The 14,962-nt window shown below is 36.0% G+C and overlaps 1 long non-coding RNA gene across 1 annotated transcript; it reads left to right on the top strand.

Moving 5' to 3' along the window:
* Nucleotides 1-2,178: 2,178 nt before the first annotated feature.
* On the top strand, nt 2,179-4,288 carry LOC127988438 (uncharacterized). Its single transcript, XR_008161649.1, has 2 exons — nt 2,179-2,380; nt 3,691-4,288. It is a non-coding gene; the product is annotated as an uncharacterized LOC127988438 (long non-coding RNA).
* Nucleotides 4,289-14,962: the final 10,674 nt, after the last annotated feature.

The following is a 14,962-nucleotide window of genomic DNA, read 5'->3' as shown; positions in this document are numbered from 1 at the left end:
GGCAGTTTTCACCACCCTCTGCAGTGCCTTGCGGTCAGCCACTGAGCAGTCTACATCACTATATGGAAATATTTGCGTAATGCCAAATACCTACAATCATGTGTTTTTTAAACATTAAAGAATGCCAACATTCTGTTACACCAAGTACAAAAAATAATAATCTTTAAAAAAGCATCATATGACCCCTTTAATATCATATCTAATTGTAACAAATGTGTATTTTTGTTGTGTATTAGTAATGTAATAAGTTGTCTGACTATCAACATATAAAATTAGGTATAAAATATCAGGAGGTAAAAGAAAGTTGAAGTCATATGGGATCTTGTACCTTTCATAATATCTCATATTGATTTTTCACATAGCGAATATGTGCGTGTGGCATTTGAGTGCTAATGCACCTGAGCCCTTGAAACAGGATGCAAGATAAAAATAATCCTGCTTGGAGCCAGCAATGCTAATCAATACACTTCCAGGCTTGGCTGCTAACATTAGCTTGGAAGGCTAAAGTGGCTAGATCTTTGAGATTAAATTCATTGTGTCGGCTGGGAATTGTTTTGCCTTTGCTTGCATTTGTGTGTAATCAAATGGACAGGTAGTCCCAGTTGACTCATTTAGTTCTGTTGTTGTTGTAGTTTAAGTGTGCTCTTGGCTATTTGTTCATTTATGTGTGTATGTGTGTGCGTGCATGTTGCCATTTCTTGCTCATTATCTCAAAGGGCTGCTGGTAAAAGATCCACCTGAGTCTCTCGCCAACCTCTTTGCCATTTTTGTTTTTGCAAATGGAGAGAAAACACAGCCCCTGATCAGGCTATCAGTGTTCCTCCAAGCATGAGAAAGCCAACATAATGAATGATCAAAGGAAACAAGCTAACTTGCTAATGCAGGAGCAGTAGGCTGAACGTGGTTTGTTGCAATGATTTTGGACATACAAACAGTAAAATTGAAGCTGTATAAGATGTGTGTCTTGATTTTAAACTACTTTCTCCTATTCCAGCTTAATATGCAAAGACTGCTAGACATAGTTGAGTCTCTGTGCTGTTTGTTGCTAATATTTGCTAACAGGAAAACTGACAGGAAGTATTTTGGGGAAATGAGGAACAGACCCAAAACTGAAAAACTGATTTGATCATTTAGCTGCCTGTCCAATATAGCCCTCCAACTGTTTTTTTATTAGTCCAACATTTATGTAGCATTGTCAGAATCATAAACAAATCTTTGGGGAGTCAAGTCCTGTCTGAACGATTGGTTGACAAATCTGACTGAATCAGTAACTGATTTATGAATCAAAGAGCTGCATCTTTCAAACATCTGTAGCAAATAACCACGGTTTGGACTGGTGAACTGAACAGCAAGTTGCTTTATAGCTAGGTAGCAGAAATGCTAACAAATAAAAGGCTACTAGAAATGTGTTTATGAGTTGGCTGTATGAAATTTCGAGATAGATACATAAAAATAGCATATCATTAAAATGTGAAAAAAGGCAAAAGATGATTAATTTAGTATTGCTTAATTTAAAAACGAATTATGTTCTTAATTACTTTTTTTAATAAGCTGAGTTGTAAAAGTGTTTCAAAACAAATGAATTTTTGTGATTGCATTTGGTTAAGCACAGAAAAGCATTTCAAGAAACACTCTAAGTCATTAACTGATGTTTTAATTATAATACAGAAAGCCTGAAACAATCTGTTGACTCTTATTTTCAACAAGAACACAAATTATAGTTCCATAATTCATTCTGCTACAGTCTGCTACAAATCTCTAATTCACGTTAACAGAATTTAAGGCTATGGTAAGACCCAATTTAGCAGGGAAACTCCCATAAGCATGATACATTGTTGCTGCTACGTTTATGTGGCTAATCTCATTATGGATTCTTATCACCATGTGAAGTTTCCATGCGCAGTATGAGAGAGTGAGATAAGGCTGGGTTTTAAAATCATTTTAGGCCTGGCCATTGTGATAAAAAATTATAACCTCTCCTCTTATCGTTCAAGCGCAAGAGAGAAATCATCTGATGTAAATGGTATGTTTTTGCAAAAATGGACAAGAGAATGCTTCTTTTTTTATTGGCTAACTGTTGAGCTGCGTTGCTGTCATTGGTTCACTCATTCCGTGCTTCACTCTCATTGGCTCACAGGTCGCCAGGCCCATAGCGACGACAGTTGGGGATTATCAGAAAGCTGCCAGAGCTTCTGTTTACATTTGTGAGATACCCTCAGGTTTCTGTTTACCTCAGACTCTATGAATCCCTGGAGTTATGTGTCATCTTCTTTTTATATGGCTCGTCGGCTAATATAGAGGGATTTAGCAACAGGAAGTTAATTTACAGCTAAGAGCATCAGGGAAAGGAGGGGATATGTCTTTTCTGTCCCACCTTATGGTGAGTCACACTTCATATTAGCACATAATAAGTAGCATGGTCAACGAATGATGGGGACGAAAAGGATTTATGGCTTTAATGACTTCAAGGAAGGGGTAATACTGTACAGTAACTGCTCAGTTAAAAGGGGAAAAATATACTATTTATAAAAGAGTGCAACTGGCATAAACATTAAAAAATATTGCTAGCATAGTGCCCTTCTCTAAAATGACATACACACACATATATATATATATATATATATATATATATATATATATATATATATATATATATATATATATATATATATATTAGGGCCGGGACTTTAACGCGTTAATTGAGATTAATTAATTACACAAAAAATAACTTATTTTTGCACCGCGGAACGTTTCTCACTGGATGAGTTTCGGCGGACCGATTATACTGGAGCACCAACTAGCGTTCGCACTTTGCATATCACTGCAGCACATCGAGCCTCAAGTATCACCTCAACGCAAAACATATAGCAGCTAGCGTGGACTTTACACTTTATGTTGAACTATGTATTATTTTGTTGGTGCAACAGTTTATGTTGAACTCTTTATTGTTTTGGCCAAGGTTATTGAGAGTTGGATTTAGTATGTTATGGCCTCTGAAGCAACAGAGAGATGTTTTCTAATAGTCAGGGTTTCCAATGTTCTGAATGTACTTGACAGTATTGTGTTTTACTTAAAAAACACTTTACAGAAGGTTCCAGCACCTATAAGCTTCCTGAATTTCTGAAATGTACTATTTCTAAATTGTTTCTAAATATGCTATTGCTATACTTAATGGCAAAAATTGCACTGGTCTGCTAGACTTGGTTGAACAAAAATAAACAATATTTTGGTGCTTAAGCTTATGTATTCAGTCATTATTCAATGGTATACTATAAATCCATGTGAAAAAAAAATACTTCTCATTGTTCTCAGGTCAAATATTTATATGCGATTAAAATGCGATTAATTTCGATTAATTAATTACAAAGCCTCTAATTAATTAGATTAATTATTTTAATCCAGTCCCGGGTCTAAGTATATTTACTTAAAGTCAAACCCAAATGATTTTCAAACCCTATTTTAACTTATAAATGTGGCATTTTTCCAGGATTAACAGGACTTCCTTTTATTTGATGAGAATTGTTTAGATGGTAAAAAATGTTTGGAGGGGAGGGGCTAAAAAATAATAGGTATTGATAATGTCAACATTTAACTTTACAGACTTTAAAGTTCTTGTAATATCCTTTCTTACTTTACTTTTCAAAGTTTGCTTCTGTCCGTGCTTGATTGATTTCCTTTCTACATTTACAGACACGCACAAGACTCAAAAGGCACAGAGGAAGGAACAAAACAGAGACGAAGAGCGAGCGCTAATATCCGTCCTGTGAACGTAATCATTCATAATGTGTATTTTTGAGATGTGACTCACACAGTGTCTCGGTGTCAGTCTCTCTTGCATCTGTTGTGGCTTCAGAAATCATCTCCGAGGAGGTGAGTAATGGCCACAGCGGGGAAAGAGGAAGGCATCAGATATTCAACACATCGAGTCATCTCTCCTCTGCTTTCTGTACCTCAGGAGGATCCATAAACTTCAAGAAAAAACATTAGCCTTGCAGATAAAGATGTGCCCCTAAAAAGCAACACAAGAGAGACGCTTTGAAGATGAAGGCGCCCATCCATCTTTATCAGATTAACAAAAAAGTGAACGGAGATTGTAAATGGTGTGTTTCGCATCCTTTCAGTAGTGTTATGACTCTAGTTTTTAAGTAGCCCAACCACAAAACTGCCCAAATTTGAAACGTATTTTGGTCTCAGTGTTTTTGTCACCCTTTACCTGTTGGAAATGAATTGTGAAAACTGTGGAAGCAGCCGCACAGCAGAGGGTATTAAACCTGCCCATCCAGTCGTATTTGTTGTGATGAACTTTGGGGCCGATAATTCGCAACCCAAGCGTCCAATTACGCAGTAGACTGCAGGGCCACTTTAGATTTAATTAAAGGCAAGAAAACTAATATTACTTGTCACCGCACCTGATGGAGCACGATCTTGGCGAGGCTTGCTGCTCATTAGCGGATTGGGGTAGGAAGTTGCACCTCAATGATATACTGTTAGCATCAACCTGACAGACCATCACTGAATATTATGCAGTATGTATTCATATGCTGAAAGTGAGAAGAGAGGGAGGGAAAGAGAGAATTTGTAGGAAGAAAAGATCAAATTGTGCTAGACATGATTTCGTTTGTGGTGATGTCACAATATAACTATATAAAGCTTAAAATGCATTAGGTTATTTTTAAATCTAAATTTTCAACATAATCTATTAAGGGTTTTATCTTATGAAGAAAGAAAGAAAAAAAAATCCAATATGCATTTTCATGTATATATAGTATACTGAGTATTTTAAAAAATAATGTAATGATTTTAGCATATAAACATTTCAATAGGATAATATAATTTTAATATAATAATGTTATTACAAATATAACATTAATAATAATACAATCCCTATATATCTTTACATGATTATTACATGAATGTAATGATTTTATATATCGAACATTAATCCTAGAATATAACTAAAACCATTAATATAATAATTTTAATATTTGAATTAAAATTGATCAAAATTATACTGTTATATAATTAAAAATGTCCAAAAATTTAATTATCACAAGAAAAATATACATTAAATTTAATATTAAATACCTTATATATATATATATATATATATATATATATATATATATATATATATATATATATATATATATATATATATATATAAAGTTTTTTGTTTTGCATGAGGTGTTTCTTTAATTGGCATGAAACTTATATAATATAAAAATATCAATGATTTAAAAAAAAATCCTAAAAATATGCTTCATTTTCTTTATATGTGACCTGGACATGTTTTCATGAGATTCACCCTAAGGCTCATAATAACCTCATTAATTGATTTTGGACAGTCATGACTGAGTGTATTTCCTATAAAATGGGGAGAAAAACTTAAAGGCAATGAAATGTATTTCTATTCATTACAATACATTTCGATGTGGAAGACCTGCGTCAATCCCTGTGATGTAATTTATGATCATCTCTCCTTCATAACATACAACAACCATGAGTCAGGGATTACAAGGAAGGCAGAAAAGCAAAAGAGCGCCGACTATATGGCCTCTAAAGACTGCAGAGTTTTTAGGATGTATTATAAGCCGTGTCCCTCGCCACAGCTTTAATTGGCTCAGTTTCTCTTTTGTGTCAGATATCACAATACCATGAATTAAGGGCTGTTTTATTACCGCCCGCATCTCTGCCACACGAGCTCTCCCTGACTAATTGAAAAGTGGTGGAACAAGAAAAGCAATTTACTCACCTAGAAATTACTTTTCATGATAACAATGCCATTTTTCAAAGCCAGGCACTTCCGTTCACAGTCCCACTTCTTAAGAGGGAGCCATTATTTGTGTCTGAGGGAAGAGAAAAGCCTATTTGCATTCCATTACAAGTCGAATTGGCACCCGGCAATGAGGAAGAGGATGGCGGGAAGAAACGGAGAGATACATATTTCACACCGTCTTGGGAAAATCTTGCACTTTGTGCTTAAGTTGCACTGATGCAGTGTTATTGGGTGAAAAAATCGTTATAATACAAATTTGATTTTTCCGTCCAATTTTGCACTTTTATTCATAGATACAGAAGAAGGGGAAAGAAAGGCTGTAATTTAATTTATACATTTTTCAATAACTGTAAAACAAAGCATAAGAATATGCAAAAGTGCAACTAAATTGCAATATAAATATAAATATAATATAAAAATATAATATAAATATAAAACTGCATATATTGTATTTAGCAGCAAACTATGTGAGAAAAAAAAATCATGTAATTAAAAAAATATTAAAACAGACAAAATGGACTAAGAAATGTTTACATTTAGGAATCCATCATAAAAATATTACATTACCAGTTTCTAGAATCTAAAGAAATAATGAAACAAACTATTACAATTTAATTTCCATTAATATTTAAAATGTATAAATTATATTTATTGTATGAACATTACTGAAATCAATTAGTTACTTGTTAATGTGAAAATGTTTGAGTGGAATACAAAAATGGCAGCAGTACCGCCAGATGCATTTAGTTTTATTTCTTCAATGGATGGAAAAATGCAAGGGCATTGTGTCTAGACATATCATTCCAATGCAACGTATTTTAGTGCATATCTTTTTTTCATTACATATCAGTTTTACAGAAGATAGTACTTTAATGCCTCCAGTAACCAAGCAAAATATAACTGTGAAACAATTTTGTTTCCCAGCAGACTAATAAAAACCTGTGCACCTGGACTCCCGGAAGTTGCATTGCAGTCAGGCAATTTGTTCGGAGCATGTGATTTTTGCAAATGTGTTTAAGTTTCATGTACAAAACACAGTAGGCTGTAGGCTGTGTGTTAAAGTGAAGACACAGGATGAAGAACTTTTAAAACCTTCCCATGTGGGCAGCTCGACAAGGAAAAAATATATTAATTCAAGGTGCAAACTACCAACACGTTCTCACTTCCTACTTGTCACATATTGACCTTTGGTCATAAATCCTTGCCGTCACTTTTTGGCAAGCAATGTCCCCCATTGTTTTCAGTTGTTTGTCGTAACTTAATGGTTTGCATGCATTTGTAAAAAATAGAAACAATTTTATTTAAATGTATACTTTCATTGCAGTACCTAACTCCCCCACCCCTACCCTAAACCTACCCACTTCTGAGCAATATAAAACACGTAACAGACAAATATAAGTACAGTCACGGGTATTTATTGCAAAAACTGACCATAATCAAGCAGGATAAAAGCATTACAAACAAGTCGTGTTGCATTTCAAGTTTTCTGAAGCCATACAATATCTTTATGCGAAGACAAGTAAAGTATAAGGTAAAAGTAAAATATAAGGATTTAATTGCTGAAAATTATCCCGCTCTGTTAACACGCTCACATCTCATTCAAAAAGATACTCCCGTGGCATGACGCAGTCATCAAGAGACACACAAGAACCAATTGCATATCACTACTAAGGCTGATGTAAGGCTTCTTCGGGATGCATTTTTTTATTTATTTTCTTTTACACACAGACTGCAACACACAGGATGAGCTATACCACAAACGGAGACGCCAATTGCATCTATTCCTCAAAACAGTCATTTTGCATCTGAAGATTTGAAATATATATATATATATAATTTTTCTGCGTGTTATATCTTGTGTTTTATTGACAAATGGTAGGTTTAGGGCCAGGAGTTGGGTTACGTGCTCATTAATGTGTTAACAGTTTAAATGTAAATAAAATTGTTGTGACTGTTTACATTACCCCATACCCCAACATATATTCAATAATGGGAATATTATTACACTATACATAACTTAATCATGACGATAAAATTCCCAGTGCCCTTTACGTAGGCACATTGAAGCCAAGGGTTGCTTATTTAAAGCAATTGATGACCCAGCATGTCGAAAAAAAGCACCAAAGTGTCCTGACCAAGCATTGATATGTGATGATTTGGGAGTAAGAATTTGTTGAAAATACTGTCTTAATCCAAATCTCATTGTATTTTAGGTCTGGAAAAGTCTATAGTCCCCTTTTTATATGAGTTTTAAAAACATATTTATAGTATTTCAGTCTTCACATCTAACTCTTTGTGTCATTGAGATCAGACAGGTCAGGGAGTGGAAGGAATTAATTCATGAATATATTAGCCTGTTTGAGCTCATTAAAATGATGAAATGCTAATTTATGACGAGTGAAGGTATATTTATAGCCCAAGAGTGGTGTAAGCACATCTCTTTAGACCTCTGAGTGAAGGATAGGGAACTTATGTCATCTCATTGCGAGCAATCAGTGTCTGATTGTCCACAGCAAAAACTCGGATGGACGGCCCATTCTGGTACTTAAAGTTTAAGGCCCTGCTGTGAAACTGTTTGCTTGGAGAACTCTGGTTTAATTCCTCCAATGTGGACATAAGAGGAATTGTATTTGTCCGATGTGGACTCAAGAGGAAAATAAAGAAAATAATTGGATTTTTGGTTTCCAAACAAGAAGCACAACTTCAGCTGACCAAGACAAATCCGACCTATCCCAGAGCTCATGGGACAGTCAACTAAACTCTTATAACCAGAAGTTTATTTTCAACCCAAAGACAAGAAGTAAAGCACTTTTGATATTGCGTTTTTGAAAATACCATCTTGTCAGTCCCACTTTTTCTGTTCATTTCAGGTTCGATAACTTCATAAAAGTGTAATTGCACTGCATTTTAGACGGAAGGAAGAAGTGCTCCAAAGGTCACTTGAGGTTGAGTGAGTACATGTGCATTTTCCCTGGGTGTTCCCCACAGGATCACTGCACAAATATTGGACTTCGCAAGTTTTTCTGGGTCTCGAAACAAACTAAACCTTCCACACTCAATGGGAGGTCACGTTTCAAGGAATAGCCTTCAAGTTCTCCAAGGTTTCTCAAGGATCTTGTACAATATAATTTGTATTCCATTCAGCTCTCACTCCTTAATTTGAGCCGTTGTTTTCCAGGTTGTGTGTGCAGGTCAGTCACCTTTGCCAAACCACACAATGAATCCTCGGGTCAAGACGGTTTTTAGTCTATGGGACACTCAGGTATGCATAGAAAGTGTTGCTGCTGAGGTGACCTTCTGCAAGATTGCCTCAAAAACAATTTCTGTTGTCGCCCCATTGGTCTCGTTTGAGGTGCGGCAGTGCAGTCTGTTGACCAACAGCAATCTTTTTACCATCTAATGTAAGCCAACCCTGCTCCTGGAGGACTACCATCCTTTAGAGTTTAGCTCCAATTCTCAACAAACATAATCATGGTGTTCAGAACTACTTGAAAATAACCAGCAGGTGTGTTGGACTAGGGTTGAAAAGTACGCAGGAAAGTAACCCTCCAGGAGTAGGGTTGGCTTCCCCTGATCCAATGCATATTGAACACAAAAATGGATGGCACTGTTGAAAATCTAAATCAGATCTGCCTGACAGTAATGCATATTTCTGAGAGTTAGAAATTCTGATCACATTATGTCCACATGCCTGAATTGCCCACCAATTCCTCTGGTGTTTTATAACCCAAAGGCTCACAACCACATTCCTAGAGCCCCGACACTGCACATTTTGAATGTCTCCTTTGTACTGTATGACATGCATTTCAGGCCTTGGAGTCTCTTCTGACCTGAATCAGGTATGTTTGATTAGGTAGGCTAGCAAAATTTCAAATAGTTCTGCCCTTCAGTTTGTCCACACTGGATACGATTGGAGAGGGCATAAGTTACAACTCCACTCATACTACCTCTTAAAAGCTGCAAACATGGAAAAATGTACAAATACTATGCAAATTTCTCATACATCAGATTAAAAATCCACCATGTAGGCTTACCCTAAGTAGACGTTTCTTGGCCAGAATAAGCCGCAAAGTGGCCACAAGGTCAAAGTCTGGCAAGGTGAGTTGATGTCAACAGCAGGTTCTTTTCAAGTATTTTTGCACAGTTTGGAAGATAAGGAAGTATGTTAATTCAGTGTAGACATGGTACAGGTTTGTGCCAGCATGCACAGGTGTTCCAGCTATATGGGTCTTAAATGTTGCCAGGAACAAATTACCCGAAGCCCTGCAACTATGGATCTAGACTGATCACTCTTACACATGAATGTTTTTAAACCTTTTCCAATGCACCATTAAGCCTTGGCAAAGCGGCTGGAAGGTAATTGCCACTCATTACACGTGAAATCCCAAACAACATACTTTGAGTTGATTGAAATTCAAGTGGCTGAATTTAAAAGTCATCTTTTATCGCAAATGGTCCTCCTGCCATAGAAAACCACGTGTGCATTTCAAATGAAAGTTTCAAAGTGAAACATTTGTCCAAATCACATACTATTACATACATTTCCTTTTAATAAAAGCCAATTTATAAAATATAAGATGTTTTGTTTTTCATTTAAAAGGTTTTGTGTTGGTTTAAATGTTTTGCCATGTTCAGCATAACGACATTATTGTATACATCTTAGAATTTATACGAGTGGAACAAGTGATTCTTGCCTGATAAATATAATTTCAAACCAATTTTATTTCAACAAATGGTTCAAAAGATTCATGTTGGAGCAAAATTCCCAAGGTGTCCTGCTTTGTTTCCTCTTTTTTACTGCTACAGTCGCTGCGCATTGATCTGTGTCCAGAACAACATGCTGTTTTAACCTCCCTACATGAAAGTATTGAAGCACACAGCTTACTGTGGTCTCCATATTTTTGAACTTGGCAATAATAAAAGAAATTTGAGTGTCCGCAGGGTTTTCTGTACAGTACGTTGGTTGTGTATCTGTGCCCACCAGCTGTAAGAAAACAGGAAGCAGGTTTACAATAACAGGAAGTCAAGGAGGAAAATAAATTTTCCCCTACAGTTACAGCTCAAAAAATAAATAAATAAACAAATGGAGTTAATTTGCTTTAAATTAAAAAGACTGCCACTTTACCAATATATTTCAGTCCAGATATGTAAATGTTTTTTGGCTACATTTTTTATTTTCAATGAACAGCCTTAAAATTGTAAATAAAAACGTTAAATATTTAAAAATAATTCAAATAGTTTTAATTTAAATATATATTTTTAAGTGTAATTAATTAAATTAAATAGAACATTTTACACCTAAAACTGGTAAGCGTGAAACATTTTCAGAGCAGCAAATTCTTCCCAGAATTTGATTCTCAAAATCTTTGTACATTTGAAAGTCATTTCAAAGTTGCATAATGTCATTTAGACTTTTTTTACACCAATTTGTCTTTGCTACAGTATCTAAACTTGAATGGGATTTAACCTGGTGGTTTGCGAGAAACCCAAACAGTGAGCCAAGATGCATCTCTATGTATGTGTGTGTGTGTGTGTGTGTGTGTGTGTGTGTAAGAAACAGCGGTGCTATGATACAGTAGGAATATGGAGGCCTTAGGGCAGAATTCTGTTAGTTTGTGTGTATTTCTGCATGCGTATGTATAATATAATGAAGCCTGAGTTCACCCTCGGGCACAGATTTCTCCTGGGAAAGACAGCGAGTGGCTGAAGTCAAAGTTCAGAGCTCGACGTGGATGGCCAGAAAGCACAAATATACACACGTTCGCTGAAGAGTTTTGATGTCTTATTTATGGTGCTGTCATTGTTTATTATCAAGTGGCTATATAAAGCATGAGAAGGCTGAAAATGTGCCGATTTTGTGCTGCAGTAGTTTGTTCACATACACACAGATACACACAGATCTAAATAACAAGTACTATTGCTTTATGTAAAGCTAATTATTAATATAAGTTTATATAATATACAGATCTAAAATGTATATGCATATTGTTTTTAGAAAATAGATAATTGTTTTATTTCAATTGTATTATTATTGTCATTATTTATCCTCCTTCTGTCATTCTTTCCTTCTGTCGTATATCCATGGGACGTCAAAAGAATTCCTTTCATCTTTATTTCTTTCTCATACTTTTTTTTTTTTTTTTTTTTTTTTTGCAGAATGTATTTCTGTGTAGAGCATGGAAACTTTCTGTATGCATAGAATAACCTAATGACCTTCTACAGCTGCCAAATCGTAAAGTATATAACACACACACGCCTCCTATACGGAGAAACTAGTCGCATGCATTGCTCAGGTGTGATTTTGGCCCATTCTTCCACACAAGCAGTCTTCTTGAAGTTTCTTTGGGCCTCTTCTATGAACTCTAACCTTTAGTCCTTTCCATAGATTCTCTATTGGATTCAAGTCGTGTGATTGGATGGGCCAGTAGCTTTGCTTTCTTTCTCTGAAACCAATTGACAGTTTCCTTAGTTGTGTGATTGGGATCATTGTCTTGCTGGAATGTCCACCCTTGTTTCATCTTCATCATCCTGGTAGATGGCAGCAGATTTTTATCAAGAATGTCGCTGGACAATTTTCCATTCATCCTTCCTTCAGTTATATGAATGTTTTTGCGGTGATGTGCTGTGCAATTTGACCTCCAAACATGGTCTGTATTACGGCATCCAAAGAGTGTGATTTTTGTCTCATCTGACCAGACTATATTCTCCCAGTATTTCACAGGCTTGTCTAAATGTTATGCAGCAAACTTTAAACAAGCTTCAACGTGGTAAATGGACTGCATTTATATAGTGCTTTCAACAGACCACATGGCCATCCAAAGCGCTTTACAATTTTGCCTCACATTCACCCATTCACACATCGACTGCGGTGTCAGCCATTCAAGGCGCCATCCAGCTCGTCGGGAGCAGCTGGGGTTAGGTGTCTTGCTCAAGGACACCTCGACACTTGGTCAGGTGGAGCCGGGGATTGAACCACCAACCTTCCAGTTTGTAGACAACCTACATGAACCACTGAGCAACTGCCATTACCACTTTTTCATGGTAAGGCTTGGTACAGTTCACTTTTGCTGGGTTTTCCACTGGGTACAGTACCTGGTAGCTGCTACTTTTTTAGTACCACCTCGGTTGAGGTTGCAAGTGAACGATACCGTTACCAAAACGTGACATGTAAACTCTGCTGAACACGGATAGGACAGGACTGTGACTGAACTTGTGACACAAACACAACAGAACCGCTAGATTTAAATCAGCAAAGCCACCCAAGGATTGAACGTAACTGTTCTGAACGAGCACACCTTTTTTTAACAAACAAAAAGTTGCTGTTTTATTGTCTTTTGAGAAAGTACAGATGTTCCTTTTTTATTGATCGCAGAGGAACGGATCCAGCCAGAGCTTGTTTTTCAGGAGTCACGGCAATAGAGGCGGCGCAACTTTAATGACATGTGAATAATCCTACCCACTTTAAAGCAATACTACACTGCAGTGGAAACGCAATCAGCTGGTCTCTTGGCTTTCCATGCCTGTTCATGTGTTCAATAATTTTTCCCTGCGTCATTATACTTTATTACACAGAACTTCATTTCTGAACTTGTTTTGCTTTCTTATTATGTATAATGGAGTTCCCCAAGGTTCTATGTTGGGGCTCCTTTTATTTTGTCTTATTTTTATAATTGTCTTAAAATCAACATAAATTGTAATAAATAAATAAATAAGGGTCCCAAATCCCCCCACACAGGACCTTGTGGAATTCCCTTATATTATTTATTTTTTTCATCTTGTCATGAGTAAATAAGGACACATTATTCTTGAATTCCTTTAACACAGTCATCACCTAGAGAGACAGAACCCTGCTAAACCTTCACTGCCGGTTGGTTTCATCTCTGTGTTCAGTGGATCTTTCGTCTCTATATGTCGTGCTCCACCCCAGGAGGCTTTGTCTTCACCTCTCCGCTCCTCTGCAATTAAGGCTGACAGGACAGCTTGCTCTATACCGCTGATGCCAGTACTTATCAAGACGGAGAGAGAGAACTCAGATGTGTTCATACATCAGTCAATGTCCCTCTCCAACAACCCACCCACCCAGTCTCCATCCATGCCAGTCTGTCTGTTGTTCTCAGTTTATCTTTTTTACTTTAATTTTACAACTGCCACATGTGGGAGACTCAATTGATTTAAATATATTTTTAGGATAGTATGTTGCTCAGGCAGCAGTGTGATACTGTAAGTAGCATTAAAATACTCTAGAAAACACACATTTTGGGTTAAATACAATATATTTAAAAGTTTACTTAAAACTAAATCTAAAATTAACTTTAACTTATTATTTGAAATAATACTTATGTATAATCAACTACTTTTACCTACACTTTTCACTATATGTTCTTGCTTTGTCCTCCAACAATTCCTCCAATAACAATTTTTTGTTATTTTAAATACTTTTTATATATACTTTTTTAATATAACTATGATTATTTGTAATAAAAACTAATACTATTATTATTTATATTGTATTTACTTATTATTTAAAACTGTTTCAAACTACTATCTATAATTTTCACTTTTGAATAAAATATGTTCCCGGTACTTCCCCAATCTTAGAATTTATTTTTCACTGAGCCTGCATTCCCAATGCATTCTGGGATTGCTTTCAGGGAATGATGCATGTGATGCTGCTATAGAATTTGGCTGCATGAAGGAACTAGATTTTTTTGCATTAGGGGATGCTCCCCCATAACTCCGGCCCTTTCTGATGGATCAACTTCCTATTTCGACTCCCTATGGTATAAATACCTTCAGCAAGACGTGTTCAATATCACTGCAGCAGTTTTCTTGTGTCAGTCATTCTGTCTCCCACACCGAACTGTCATAATCAATCCAGTCCTCCTCCTTCCCAGCATGCCACCTGTCCCTGCTGTGTCACTTCCTGGAGATCTTTGTTTTACTGTGTCTTCCTCTTTCTAACAGTGAATCGATAGTTAACAGAAATGACAACCTGTATTCTCATGTCAAACACTTTATCATCAAGCGCACAAAGATTTGTATTGACTGATGCATGACATACAGTTAGCAATAATATGCGGGCATCAATTATTAACATCGCCTCTTGTAAACACACATTTTATGAAATAGAAATGATTCCTTTTATAAAATCCATTATCGAGCCATTTGCACTTCTTCCAGTTATGA

The sequence above is a fragment of the Carassius gibelio genome, chromosome B22, assembly GCF_023724105.1.
Source record: "Carassius gibelio isolate Cgi1373 ecotype wild population from Czech Republic chromosome B22, carGib1.2-hapl.c, whole genome shotgun sequence".
Taxonomy (NCBI): Eukaryota; Metazoa; Chordata; class Actinopteri; order Cypriniformes; family Cyprinidae; genus Carassius; species Carassius gibelio.
The sequence above is the reverse complement of the archived record's forward strand: the minus strand, read 5'-3'. Positions and strand labels throughout refer to the sequence as shown.